Below are 14,688 nucleotides of genomic sequence, written 5' to 3'. Positions count from 1 at the left end.
CTACACAGTGGAACTTTAGCCTTTCCAGAAGTAAACCAAGTCAATGGCTGTTCTACTGTAAATGGTACCAGGTAGGTTAGTGAATTCAGCTTGCATTGGAGTATTCCATGGCACTGAGCACTCTACATGCAATATCTATACATTTCCAAACCACCCAGAGTAGTTATGTACGCAACCTTACCACAGAATGCATTGAATAGAAAGTAATACATTCAACTCAATGGAGTGTACAGTTCAATTTTGCTGATAACTACTATGTGCTGACATGATGGAAACATTGTTAGCACACTATCCATATGATTTAGACTTGTCTGCAACCAATTTTATGAGTGTGCTACCTATTCTCCAGAAGTTACTTGCAGTAGCATTACCTTCTCTACACAGTGGAACTTTAGCCTTTGCAGAAGTAAACCAAGTCAATGGCTGTTCCACTGTAAATGGTACCAGGTAGGTAAGTGAATTCAGCTTGCATTGTGGTATTCCATGGCACTGAGCCCTCTACATGCAATATCTATACAGTTCCAAACCACCCAGAGTAGTTATGTACGCAACCTTACCACAGAATGCATTGAATAGAAAGTAATACATTCAACTCAATGGAGTGTACAGTTTAATTTTGCTGATAAGCACTATGTGCTGACATGATGTAAACATTGTTAGCACACTATCCATATGATTTAGAGTTGTCTGCAACCAATTTTATGAGTGTGCTACCTATGCAGCAGAAGTTACTTTCAGTAACATTACCTTCTCTGCACAGTGGAACTTTAGCCTTTGCAGAATTCAACAAAGTCAATGGCTGTTCCACTGTAAATGGTACCAGGTTGGTTACTGAATTCAGCTTGCATTGTGGTATTCCATGGCACTGAGCACTCTAAATGCAAAATCTATACAGTTCCGAACCACCCAGAGTAGTTATGTACACAACCTTACCACAGAATGCATTGAATAGAAAGTAAAGCATTCAACGCAATGGAGTGTACAGTTCAATTTTGCTGATAACTACTATGTGCTAACATGATCTGAACATTGTTAGCACACTAACCATATGATTTAGAGTTGTCTGCAACCAATTTTATGAGTGTGCTACCTATTCTCCAGAAGTTACTTTCATTAACTTTACCTTCTCTACACAGTGGAACTTTAGCCTTTCCAGAAGTAAACCAAGTCAATGGCTGTTCTACTGTAAATGGTACCAGGTAGGTTAGTGAATTCAGCTTGCATTGGAGTATTCCATGGCACTGAGCACTCTACATGCAATATCTATACATTTCCAAACCACCCAGAGTAGTTATGTACGCAACCTTACCACAGAATGCATTGAATAGAAAGTAATACATTCAACTCAATGGAGTGTACAGTTCAATTTTGCTGATAAGCACTATGTGCTGACATGATGTAAACATTGTTAGCACACTATCCATATGATTTAGAGTTGTCTGCAACCAATTTTATGAGTGTGCTACCTATGCAGCAGAAGTTACTTTCAGTAACATTACCTTCTCTGCACAGTGGAACTTTAGCCTTTGCAGAATTCAACAAAGTCAATGGCTGTTCCACTGTAAATGGTACCAGGTTGGTTACTGAATTCAGCTTGCATTGTGGTATTCCATGGCACTGAGCACTCTAAATGCAAAATCTATACAGTTCCAAACCACCCAGAGTAGTTATGTACGCAACCTTACCACAGAATGCATTGAATAGAAAGTAAAGCATTCAACGCAATGGAGTGTACAGTTCAATTTTGCTGATAACTACTATGTGCTAACATGATCTGATCATTGTTAGCACACTAAACATATGATTTAGAGTTGTCTGCAACCAATTTTATGAGTGTGCTACCTATTCTCCAGAAGTTACTTTCAGTAACTTTACCTTCTCTACACAGTGGAACTTTAGCCTTTGCAGAAGTAAACCAAGTCAATGGCTGTTCCACTGTAAATGGTACCAGGTAGGTAAGTGAATTCAGCTTGCATTGTGGTATTCCATGGCACTGAGCACTCTACATGCAATATCTACAGAGTTCCAAACAACCCAGAGTAGTTATGTACTCAACCTTACCACAGAATGCATTGAATAGAAAGTAATGCATTCAAATCAATGGAGTATACAGTTCAATTTTGCTGATATCTACCATGTGCTGACATGATGTAAACATTGTTAGCACACTATCCATATGATTTAGAGTTGTCTGCAACCAATTTTATGAGTGTGCTACCTATGCAGCAGAAGTTACTTCAGTAACATTACCTTCTCTGCACAGTGGAACTTTAGCCTTTGCAGTATTCAACAAAGTCAATGGCTGTTCCACTCTAAATGGTACCAGGTTGGTTACTGAATTCAGCTTGCATTGTGGTATTCCATGGCACTGAGCACTCTAAATGCAAAATCTATACAGTTCCAAACCACCCAGAGTAGTTATGTACGCAACCTTACCACAGAATGCATTGAATAGAAAGTAAAGCATTCAACGCAATGGAGTGTACAGTTCAATTTTGCTGATAACTACTATGTGCTAACATGATCTGAACATTGTTAGCACACTAACCATATGATTTAGAGTTGTCTGCAACCAATTTTATGAGTGTGCTACCTATTCTCCAGAAGTTACTTGCAGTAGCATTACCTTCTCTACACAGTGGAACTTTAGCCTTTGCAGAAGTAAACCAAGTCAATGGCTGTTCCACTGTAAATGGTACCAGGTAGGTTACTGAATTCAGCTTGCATTCGAGTATTCCATGGCACTGAGCACTCTACATGCAATATCTATACAGTTCCAAACCACCCAGAGTAGTTATGTACGCAACCTTACCACAGAATGCATTGAATAGAAAGTAATACATTCAACTCAATGGAGTGTACAGTTCAATTTTGCTGATAAGCACTATGTGCTGACATGATGTAAACATTGTTAGCACACTATCCATATGATTTAGAGTTGTCTGCAACCAATTTTATGAGTGTGCTACCTATGCAGCAGAAGTTACTTTCAGTAACATTACCTTCTCTGCACAGTGGAACTTTAGCCTTTGCAGAATTCAACAAAGTCAATGGCTGTTCCACTGTAAATGGTACCAGGTTGGTTACTGAATTCAGCTTGCATTGTGGTATTCCATGGCACTGAGCACTCTAAATGCAAAATCTATACAGTTCCGAACCACCCAGAGTAGTTATGTACACAACCTTACCACAGAATGCATTGAATAGAAAGTAAAGCATTCAACGCAATGGAGTGTACAGTTCAATTTTGCTGATAACTACTATGTGCTAACATGATCTGAACATTGTTAGCACACTAACCATATGATTTAGAGTTGTCTGCAACCAATTTTATGAGTGTGCTACCTATTCTCCAGAAGTTACTTTCATTAACTTTACCTTCTCTACACAGTGGAACTTTAGCCTTTCCAGAAGTAAACCAAGTCAATGGCTGTTCTACTGTAAATGGTACCAGGTAGGTTAGTGAATTCAGCTTGCATTGGAGTATTCCATGGCACTGAGCACTCTACATGCAATATCTATACATTTCCAAACCACCCAGAGTAGTTATGTACGCAACCTTACCACAGAATGCATTGAATAGAAAGTAATACATTCAACTCAATGGAGTGTACAGTTCAATTTTGCTGATAAGCACTATGTGCTGACATGATGTAAACATTGTTAGCACACTATCCATATGATTTAGAGTTGTCTGCAACCAATTTTATGAGTGTGCTACCTATGCAGCAGAAGTTACTTTCAGTAACATTACCTTCTCTGCACAGTGGAACTTTAGCCTTTGCAGAATTCAACAAAGTCAATGGCTGTTCCACTGTAAATGGTACCAGGTTGGTTACTGAATTCAGCTTGCATTGTGGTATTCCATGGCACTGAGCACTCTAAATGCAAAATCTATACAGTTCCGAACCACCCAGAGTAGTTATGTACACAACCTTACCACAGAATGCATTGAATAGAAAGTAAAGCATTCAACGCAATGGAGTGTACAGTTCAATTTTGCTGATAACTACTATGTGCTAACATGATCTGAACATTGTTAGCACACTAACCATATGATTTAGAGTTGTCTGCAACCAATTTTATGAGTGTGCTACCTATTCTCCAGAAGTTACTTTCATTAACTTTACCTTCTCTACACAGTGGAACTTTAGCCTTTCCAGAAGTAAACCAAGTCAATGGCTGTTCTACTGTAAATGGTACCAGGTAGGTTAGTGAATTCAGCTTGCATTGGAGTATTCCATGGCACTGAGCACTCTACATGCAATATCTATACATTTCCAAACCACCCAGAGTAGTTATGTACGCAACCTTACCACAGAATGCATTGAATAGAAAGTAAAGCATTCAACGCAATGGAGTGTACAGTTCAATTTTGCTGATAACTACTATGTGCTAACATGATCTGATCATTGTTAGCACACTAAACATATGATTTAGAGTTGTCTGCAACCAATTTTATGAGTGTGCTACCTATTCTCCAGAAGTTACTTTCAGTAACTTTACCTTCTCTACACAGTGGAACTTTAGCCTTTGCAGAAGTAAACCAAGTCAATGGCTGTTCCACTGTAAATGGTACCAGGTAGGTAAGTGAATTCAGCTTGCATTGTGGTATTCCATGGCACTGAGCACTCTACATGCAATATCTACAGAGTTCCAAACAACCCAGAGTAGTTATGTACTCAACCTTACCACAGAATGCATTGAATAGAAAGTAATGCATTCAAATCAATGGAGTATACAGTTCAATTTTGCTGATATCTACCATGTGCTGACATGATGTAAACATTGTTAGCACACTATCCATATGATTTAGAGTTGTCTGCAACCAATTTTATGAGTGTGCTACCTATGCAGCAGAAGTTACTTCAGTAACATTACCTTCTCTGCACAGTGGAACTTTAGCCTTTGCAGTATTCAACAAAGTCAATGGCTGTTCCACTCTAAATGGTACCAGGTTGGTTACTGAATTCAGCTTGCATTGTGGTATTCCATGGCACTGAGCACTCTAAATGCAAAATCTATACAGTTCCAAACCACCCAGAGTAGTTATGTACGCAACCTTACCACAGAATGCATTGAATAGAAAGTAAAGCATTCAACGCAATGGAGTGTACAGTTCAATTTTGCTGATAACTACTATGTGCTAACATGATCTGAACATTGTTAGCACACTAACCATATGATTTAGAGTTGTCTGCAACCAATTTTATGAGTGTGCTACCTATTCTCCAGAAGTTACTTGCAGTAGCATTACCTTCTCTACACAGTGGAACTTTAGCCTTTGCAGAAGTAAACCAAGTCAATGGCTGTTCCACTGTAAATGGTACCAGGTTGGTTACTGAATTCAGCTTGCATTGTGGTATTCCATGGCACTGAGCACTCTAAATGCAAAATCTATACAGTTCCGAACCACCCAGAGTAGTTATGTACACAACCTTACCACAGAATGCATTGAATAGAAAGTAAAGCATTCAACGCAATGGAGTGTACAGTTCAATTTTGCTGATAACTACTATGTGCTAACATGATCTGAACATTGTTAGCACACTAACCATATGATTTAGAGTTGTCTGCAACCAATTTTATGAGTGTGCTACCTATTCTCCAGAAGTTACTTTCAGTAACTTTACCTTCTCTACACAGTGGAACTTTAGCCTTTGCAGAAGTAAACCAAGTCAATGGCTGTTCCACTGTAAATGGTACCAGGTAGGTAAGTGAATTCAGCTTGCATTGTGGTATTCCATGGCACTGAGCACTCTACATGCAATATCTACAGAGTTCCAAACAACCCAGAGTAGTTATGTACTCAACCTTACCACAGAATGCATTGAATAGAAAGTAATGCATTCAAATCAATGGAGTATACAGTTCAATTTTGCTGATATCTACCATGTGCTGACATGATGTAAACATTGTTAGCACACTATCCATATGATTTAGAGTTGTCTGCAACCAATTTTATGAGTGTGCTACCTATGCAGCAGAAGTTACTTCAGTAACATTACCTTCTCTGCACAGTGGAACTTTAGCCTTTGCAGTATTCAACAAAGTCAATGGCTGTTCCACTCTAAATGGTACCAGGTTGGTTACTGAATTCAGCTTGCATTGTGGTATTCCATGGCACTGAGCACTCTAAATGCAAAATCTATACAGTTCCAAACCACCCAGAGTAGTTATGTACGCAACCTTACCACAGAATGCATTGAATAGAAAGTAAAGCATTCAACGCAATGGAGTGTACAGTTCAATTTTGCTGATAACTACTATGTGCTAACATGATCTGAACATTGTTAGCACACTAACCATATGATTTAGAGTTGTCTGCAACCAATTTTATGAGTGTGCTACCTATTCTCCAGAAGTTACTTGCAGTAGCATTACCTTCTCTACACAGTGGAACTTTAGCCTTTGCAGAAGTAAACCAAGTCAATGGCTGTTCCACTGTAAATGGTACCAGGTAGGTTACTGAATTCAGCTTGCATTCGAGTATTCCATGGCACTGAGCACTCTACATGCAATATCTATACAGTTCCAAACCACCCAGAGTAGTTATGTACGCAACCTTACCACAGAATGCATTGAATAGAAAGTAATACATTCAACTCAATGGAGTGTACAGTTCAATTTTGCTGATAAGCACTATGTGCTGACATGATGTAAACATTGTTAGCACACTATCCATATGATTTAGAGTTGTCTGCAACCAATTTTATGAGTGTGCTACCTATGCAGCAGAAGTTACTTTCAGTAACATTACCTTCTCTGCACAGTGGAACTTTAGCCTTTGCAGAATTCAACAAAGTCAATGGCTGTTCCACTGTAAATGGTACCAGGTTGGTTACTGAATTCAGCTTGCATTGTGGTATTCCATGGCACTGAGCACTCTAAATGCAAAATCTATACAGTTCCGAACCACCCAGAGTAGTTATGTACACAACCTTACCACAGAATGCATTGAATAGAAAGTAAAGCATTCAACGCAATGGAGTGTACAGTTCAATTTTGCTGATAACTACTATGTGCTAACATGATCTGAACATTGTTAGCACACTAACCATATGATTTAGAGTTGTCTGCAACCAATTTTATGAGTGTGCTACCTATTCTCCAGAAGTTACTTTCATTAACTTTACCTTCTCTACACAGTGGAACTTTAGCCTTTCCAGAAGTAAACCAAGTCAATGGCTGTTCTACTGTAAATGGTACCAGGTAGGTTAGTGAATTCAGCTTGCATTGGAGTATTCCATGGCACTGAGCACTCTACATGCAATATCTATACATTTCCAAACCACCCAGAGTAGTTATCTACTCAACCTTACCACAGAATGCATTGAATAGAAAGTAATGCATTCAACTCAATGGAGTGTACAGTTCAATTTTGCTGATAACTACTGTGTGCTGACATGATGTAAACATTGTTAGCACACTAACCATATGATTTAGAGTTGTCTGCAACCAATTTTATGAGTGTCCTACTTATTCTCCAGATGTTACTTTCAGTAACTTTACCTTCTCTACAAAGTGGAACTTTAGCCTTTGCAAAAGTAAACCAAGTCAATGGCTGTTCCACTGTAAATGGTACCAGGTAGGTAAGTGAATTCAGCTTGCATTGTGGTATTCCATGGCACTGAGCACTCTACATGCAATATCTATACATTTCCAAACCACCCACAGTAGTTATGTACACAACCTTACCATAGAATGCATTGAATATAAAGTAATGCATTCAACTCAATGGAGTGTACAGTTCAATTTTGCTGATAACTACTATGTGCTGACATGATGGAAACATTGTTAGCACACTATCCATATGATTTAGACTTGTCTGCAACCAATTTTATGAGTGTGCTACCTATTCTCCAGAAGTTACTTGCAGTAGCATTACCTTCTCTACACAGTGGAACTTTAGCCTTTGCAGAAGTAAACCAAGTCAATGGCTGTTCCACTGTAAATGGTACCAGGTAGGTTACTGAATTCAGCTTGCATTCGAGTATTCCATGGCACTGAGCACTCTACATGCAATATCTATACAGTTCCAAACCACCCAGAGTAGTTATGTACGCAACCTTACCACAGAATGCATTGAATAGAAAGTAATACATTCAACTCAATGGAGTGTACAGTTCAATTTTGCTGATAAGCACTATGTGCTGACATGATGTAAACATTGTTAGCACACTATCCATATGATTTAGAGTTGTCTGCAACCAATTTTATGAGTGTGCTACCTATGCAGCAGAAGTTACTTTCAGTAACATTACCTTCTCTGCACAGTGGAACTTTAGCCTTTGCAGAATTCAACAGAGTCAATGGCTGTTCCACTGTAAATGGTACCAGGTAGGTAAGTGAATTCAGCTTGCATTGTGGTATTCCATGGCACTGAGCAGTCTACATGCAATATCTATACAGTTCCAAACCACCCAGAGTAGTTATGTACACAACCTTACCACAGAATGCATTGAATAGAAAGTAATACATTCAACTCAATGGAGTGTACAGTTCAATTTTGCTGATAAGCACTATGTGCTGACATGATGTAAACATTGTTAGCACACTATCCATATGATTTAGAGTTGTCTGCAACCAATTTTATGAGTGTGCTACCTATGCAGCAGAAGTTACTTTCAGTAACATTACCTTCTCTGCACAGTGGAACTTTAGCCTTTGCAGAATTCAACAAAGTCAATGGCTGTTCCACTCTAAATGGTACCAGGTTGGTTACTGAATTCAGCTTGCATTGTGGTATTCCATGGCACTGAGCACTCTAAATGCAAAATCTATACAGTTCCAAACCACCCAGAGTAGTTATGTACGCAACCTTACCACAGAATGCATTGAATAGAAAGTAAAGCATTCAACGCAATGGAGTGTACAGTTCAATTTTGCTGATAACTACTATGTGCTAACATGATCTGAACATTGTTAGCACACTAACCATATGATTTAGAGTTGTCTGCAACCAATTTTATGAGTGTGCTACCTATTCTCCAGAAGTTACTTGCAGTAGCATTACCTTCTCTACACAGTGGAACTTTAGCCTTTGCAGAAGTAAACCAAGTCAATGGCTGTTCCACTGTAAATGGTACCAGGTAGGTTACTGAATTCAGCTTGCATTCGAGTATTCCATGGCACTGAGCACTCTACATGCAATATCTATACAGTTCCAAACCACCCAGAGTAGTTATGTACGCAACCTTACCACAGAATGCATTGAATAGAAAGTAATACATTCAACTCAATGGAGTGTACAGTTCAATTTTGCTGATAAGCACTATGTGCTGACATGATGTAAACATTGTTAGCACACTATCCATATGATTTAGAGTTGTCTGCAACCAATTTTATGAGTGTGCTACCTATGCAGCAGAAGTTACTTTCAGTAACATTACCTTCTCTGCACAGTGGAACTTTAGCCTTTGCAGAATTCAACAAAGTCAATGGCTGTTCCACTGTAAATGGTACCAGGTTGGTTACTGAATTCAGCTTGCATTGTGGTATTCCATGGCACTGAGCACTCTAAATGCAAAATCTATACAGTTCCGAACCACCCAGAGTAGTTATGTACACAACCTTACCACAGAATGCATTGAATAGAAAGTAAAGCATTCAACGCAATGGAGTGTACAGTTCAATTTTGCTGATAACTACTATGTGCTAACATGATCTGAACATTGTTAGCACACTAACCATATGATTTAGAGTTGTCTGCAACCAATTTTATGAGTGTGCTACCTATTCTCCAGAAGTTACTTTCATTAACTTTACCTTCTCTACACAGTGGAACTTTAGCCTTTCCAGAAGTAAACCAAGTCAATGGCTGTTCTACTGTAAATGGTACCAGGTAGGTTAGTGAATTCAGCTTGCATTGGAGTATTCCATGGCACTGAGCACTCTACATGCAATATCTATACATTTCCAAACCACCCAGAGTAGTTATGTACGCAACCTTACCACAGAATGCATTGAATAGAAAGTAATACATTCAACTCAATGGAGTGTACAGTTCAATTTTGCTGATAAGCACTATGTGCTGACATGATGTAAACATTGTTAGCACACTATCCATATGATTTAGAGTTGTCTGCAACCAATTTTATGAGTGTGCTACCTATGCAGCAGAAGTTACTTTCAGTAACATTACCTTCTCTGCACAGTGGAACTTCAGCCTTTGCAGAATTCAACAAAGTCAATGGCTGTTCCACTGTAAATGGTACCAGGTTGGTTACTGAATTCAGCTTGCATTGTGGTATTCCATGGCACTGAGCACTCTAAATGCAAAATCTATACAGTTCCAAACCACCCAGAGTAGTTATGTACGCAACCTTACCACAGAATGCATTGAATAGAAAGTAAAGCATTCAACGCAATGGAGTGTACAGTTCAATTTTGCTGATAACTACTATGTGCTAACATGATCTGATCATTGTTAGCACACTAAACATATGATTTAGAGTTGTCTGCAACCAATTTTATGAGTGTGCTACCTATTCTCCAGAAGTTACTTTCAGTAACTTTACCTTCTCTACACAGTGGAACTTTAGCCTTTGCAGAAGTAAACCAAGTCAATGGCTGTTCCACTGTAAATGGTACCAGGTAGGTAAGTGAATTCAGCTTGCATTGTGGTATTCCATGGCACTGAGCACTCTACATGCAATATCTACAGAGTTCCAAACAACCCAGAGTAGTTATGTACTCAACCTTACCACAGAATGCATTGAATAGAAAGTAATGCATTCAACTCAATGGAGTATACAGTTCAATTTTGCTGATATCTACCATGTGCTGACATGATGTAAACATTGTTAGCACACTATCCATATGATTTAGAGTTGTCTGCAACCAATTTTATGAGTGTGCTACCTATGCAGCAGAAGTTACTTCAGTAACATTACCTTCTCTGCACAGTGGAACTTTAGCCTTTGCAGAATTCAACAAAGTCAATGGCTGTTCCACTCTAAATGGTACCAGGTTGGTTACTGAATTCAGCTTGCATTGTGGTATTCCATGGCACTGAGCACTCTAAATGCAAAATCTATACAGTTCCAAACCACCCAGAGTAGTTATGTACGCAACCTTACCACAGAATGCATTGAATAGAAAGTAAAGCATTCAACGCAATGGAGTGTACAGTTCAATTTTGCTGATAACTACTATGTGCTAACATGATCTGAACATTGTTAGCACACTAACCATATGATTTAGAGTTGTCTGCAACCAATTTTATGAGTGTGCTACCTATTCTCCAGAAGTTACTTTCATTAACTTTACCTTCTCTACACAGTGGAACTTTAGCCTTTCCAGAAGTAAACCAAGTCAATGGCTGTTCTACTGTAAATGGTACCAGGTAGGTTAGTGAATTCAGCTTGCATTGGAGTATTCCATGGCACTGAGCACTCTACATGCAATATCTATACATTTCCAAACCACCCAGAGTAGTTATGTACGCAACCTTACCACAGAATGCATTGAATAGAAAGTAATACATTCAACTCAATGGAGTGTACAGTTCAATTTTGCTGATAAGCACTATGTGCTGACATGATGTAAACATTGTTAGCACACTATCCATATGATTTAGAGTTGTCTGCAACCAATTTTATGAGTGTGCTACCTATGCAGCAGAAGTTACTTTCAGTAACATTACCTTCTCTGCACAGTGGAACTTTAGCCTTTGCAGAATTCAACAAAGTCAATGGCTGTTCCACTGTAAATGGTACCAGGTTGGTTACTGAATTCAGCTTGCATTGTGGTATTCCATGGCACTGAGCACTCTAAATGCAAAATCTATACAGTTCCAAACCACCCAGAGTAGTTATGTACGCAACCTTACCACAGAATGCATTGAATAGAAAGTAAAGCATTCAACGCAATGGAGTGTACAGTTCAATTTTGCTGATAACTACTATGTGCTAACATGATCTGAACATTGTTAGCACACTAACCATATGATTTAGAGTTGTCTGCAACCAATTTTATGAGTGTGCTACCTATTCTCCAGAAGTTACTTTCATTAACTTTACCTTCTCTACACAGTGGAACTTTAGCCTTTCCAGAAGTAAACCAAGTCAATGGCTGTTCTACTGTAAATGGTACCAGGTAGGTTAGTGAATTCAGCTTGCATTGGAGTATTCCATGGCACTGAGCACTCTACATGCAATATCTATACATTTCCAAACCACCCAGAGTAGTTATGTACGCAACCTTACCACAGAATGCATTGAATAGAAAGTAATACATTCAACTCAATGGAGTGTACAGTTCAATTTTGCTGATAACTACTATGTGCTGACATGATGGAAACATTGTTAGCACACTATCCATATGATTTAGACTTGTCTGCAACCAATTTTATGAGTGTGCTACCTATTCTCCAGAAGTTACTTGCAGTAGCATTACCTTCTCTACACAGTGGAACTTTAGCCTTTGCAGAATTCAACAAAGTCAATGGCTGTTCCACTGTAAATGGTACCAGGTTGGTTACTGAATTCAGCTTCCATTGTGGTATTCCATGGCACTGAGCACTCTAAATGCAAAATCTATACAGTTCCGAACCACCCAGAGTAGTTATGTACACAACCTTACCACAGAATGCATTGAATAGAAAGTAAAGCATTCAACGCAATGGAGTGTACAGTTCAATTTTGCTGATAACTACTATGTGCTAACATGATCTGATCATTGTTAGCACACTAAACATATGATTTAGAGTTGTCTGCAACCAATTTTATGAGTGTGCTACCTATTCTCCAGAAGATACTTTCAGTAACTTTACCTTCTCTACACAGTGGAACTTTAGCCTTTGCAGAAGTAAACCAAGTCAATGGCTGTTCCACTGTAAATGGTACCAGGTAGGTAAGTGAATTCAGCTTGCATTGTGGTATTCCATGGCACTGAGCACTCTACATGCAATATCTATACAGTTCCAAACCACCCAGAGTAGTTATGTACACAACCTTACCACAGAATGCATTGAATAGAAAGTAATACATTCAACTCAATGGAGTGTACAGTTCAATTTTGCTGATAAGCACTATGTGCTGACATGATGTAAACATTGTTAGCACACTATCCATATGATTTAGAGTTGTCTGCAACCAATTTTATGAGTGTGCTACCTATGCAGCAGAAGTTACTTTCAGTAACATTACCTTCTCTGCACAGTGGAACTTTAGCCTTTGCAGAATTCAACAAAGTCAATGGCTGTTCCACTGTAAATGGTACCAGGTTGGTTACTGAATTCAGCTTGCATTGTGGTATTCCATGGCACTGAGCACTCTAAATGCAAAATCTATACAGTTCCAAACCACCCAGAGTAGTTATGTACGCAACCTTACCACAGAATGCATTGAATAGAAAGTAAAGCATTCAACGCAATGGAGTGTACAGTTCAATTTTGCTGATAACTACTATGTGCTAACATGATCTGAACATTGTTAGCACACTAACCATATGATTTAGAGTTGTCTGCAACCAATTTTATGAGTGTGCTACCTATTCTCCAGAAGTTACTTGCAGTAGCATTACCTTCTCTACACAGTGGAACTTTAGCCTTTGCAGAAGTAAACCAAGTCAATGGCTGTTCCACTGTAAATGGTACCAGGTAGGTAAGTGAATTCAGCTTGCATTGTGGTATTCCATGGTACTGAGCCCTCTACATGCAATATCTATACAGTTCCAAACCACCCAGAGTAGTTATGTACGCAACCTTACCACAGAATGCATTGAATAGAAAGTATTGGATTCAACTCAATGGAGTGTACAGTTCAATTTTGCTGATAACTACTATGTGCTGACATGATGTAAACATTGTTAGCACACTATCCATATGATTTAGAGTTGTCTGCAACCAATTTTATGAGTGTGCTACCTATGCAGCAGAAGTTACTTTCAGTAACATTACCTTCTCTGCACAGTGGAACTTTAGCCTTTGCAGAATTCAACAAAGTCAATGGCTGTTCCACTGTAAATGGTACCAGGTTGGTTACTGAATTCAGCTTGCATTGTGGTATTCCATGGCACTGAGCACTCTAAATGCAAAATCTATACAGTTCCAAACCACCCACAGTAGTTATGTACACAACCTTACCATAGAATGCATTGAATATAAAGTAATGCATTCAACTCAATGGAGTGTACAGTTCAATTTTGCTGATAACTACTATGTGCTGACATGATGGAAACATTGTTAGCACACTATCCATATGATTTAGACTTGTCTGCAACCAATTTTATGAGTGTGCTACCTATTCTCCAGAAGTTACTTGCAGTAGCATTACCTTCTCTACACAGTGGAACTTTAGCCTTTGCAGAAGTAAACCAAGTCAATGGCTGTTCCACTGTAAATGGTACCAGGTAGGTTACTGAATTCAGCTTGCATTCGAGTATTCCATGGCACTGAGCACTCTACATGCAATATCTATACAGTTCCAAACCACCCAGAGTAGTTATGTACGCAACCTTACCACAGAATGCATTGAATAGAAAGTAATACATTCAACTCAATGGAGTGTACAGTTCAATTTTGCTGATAAGCACTATGTGCTGACATGATGTAAACATTGTTAGCACACTATCCATATGATTTAGAGTTGTCTGCAACCAATTTTATGAGTGTGCTACCTATGCAGCAGAAGTTACTTTCAGTAACATTACCTTCTCTGCACAGTGGAACTTTAGCCTTTGCAG

The sequence above is a fragment of the Hypanus sabinus genome, chromosome 5 (assembly GCF_030144855.1).
Source record: "Hypanus sabinus isolate sHypSab1 chromosome 5, sHypSab1.hap1, whole genome shotgun sequence".
Taxonomy (NCBI): domain Eukaryota; kingdom Metazoa; phylum Chordata; class Chondrichthyes; order Myliobatiformes; family Dasyatidae; genus Hypanus; species Hypanus sabinus.
The sequence above is the reverse complement of the archived record's forward strand: the minus strand, read 5'-3'. Positions refer to the sequence as shown.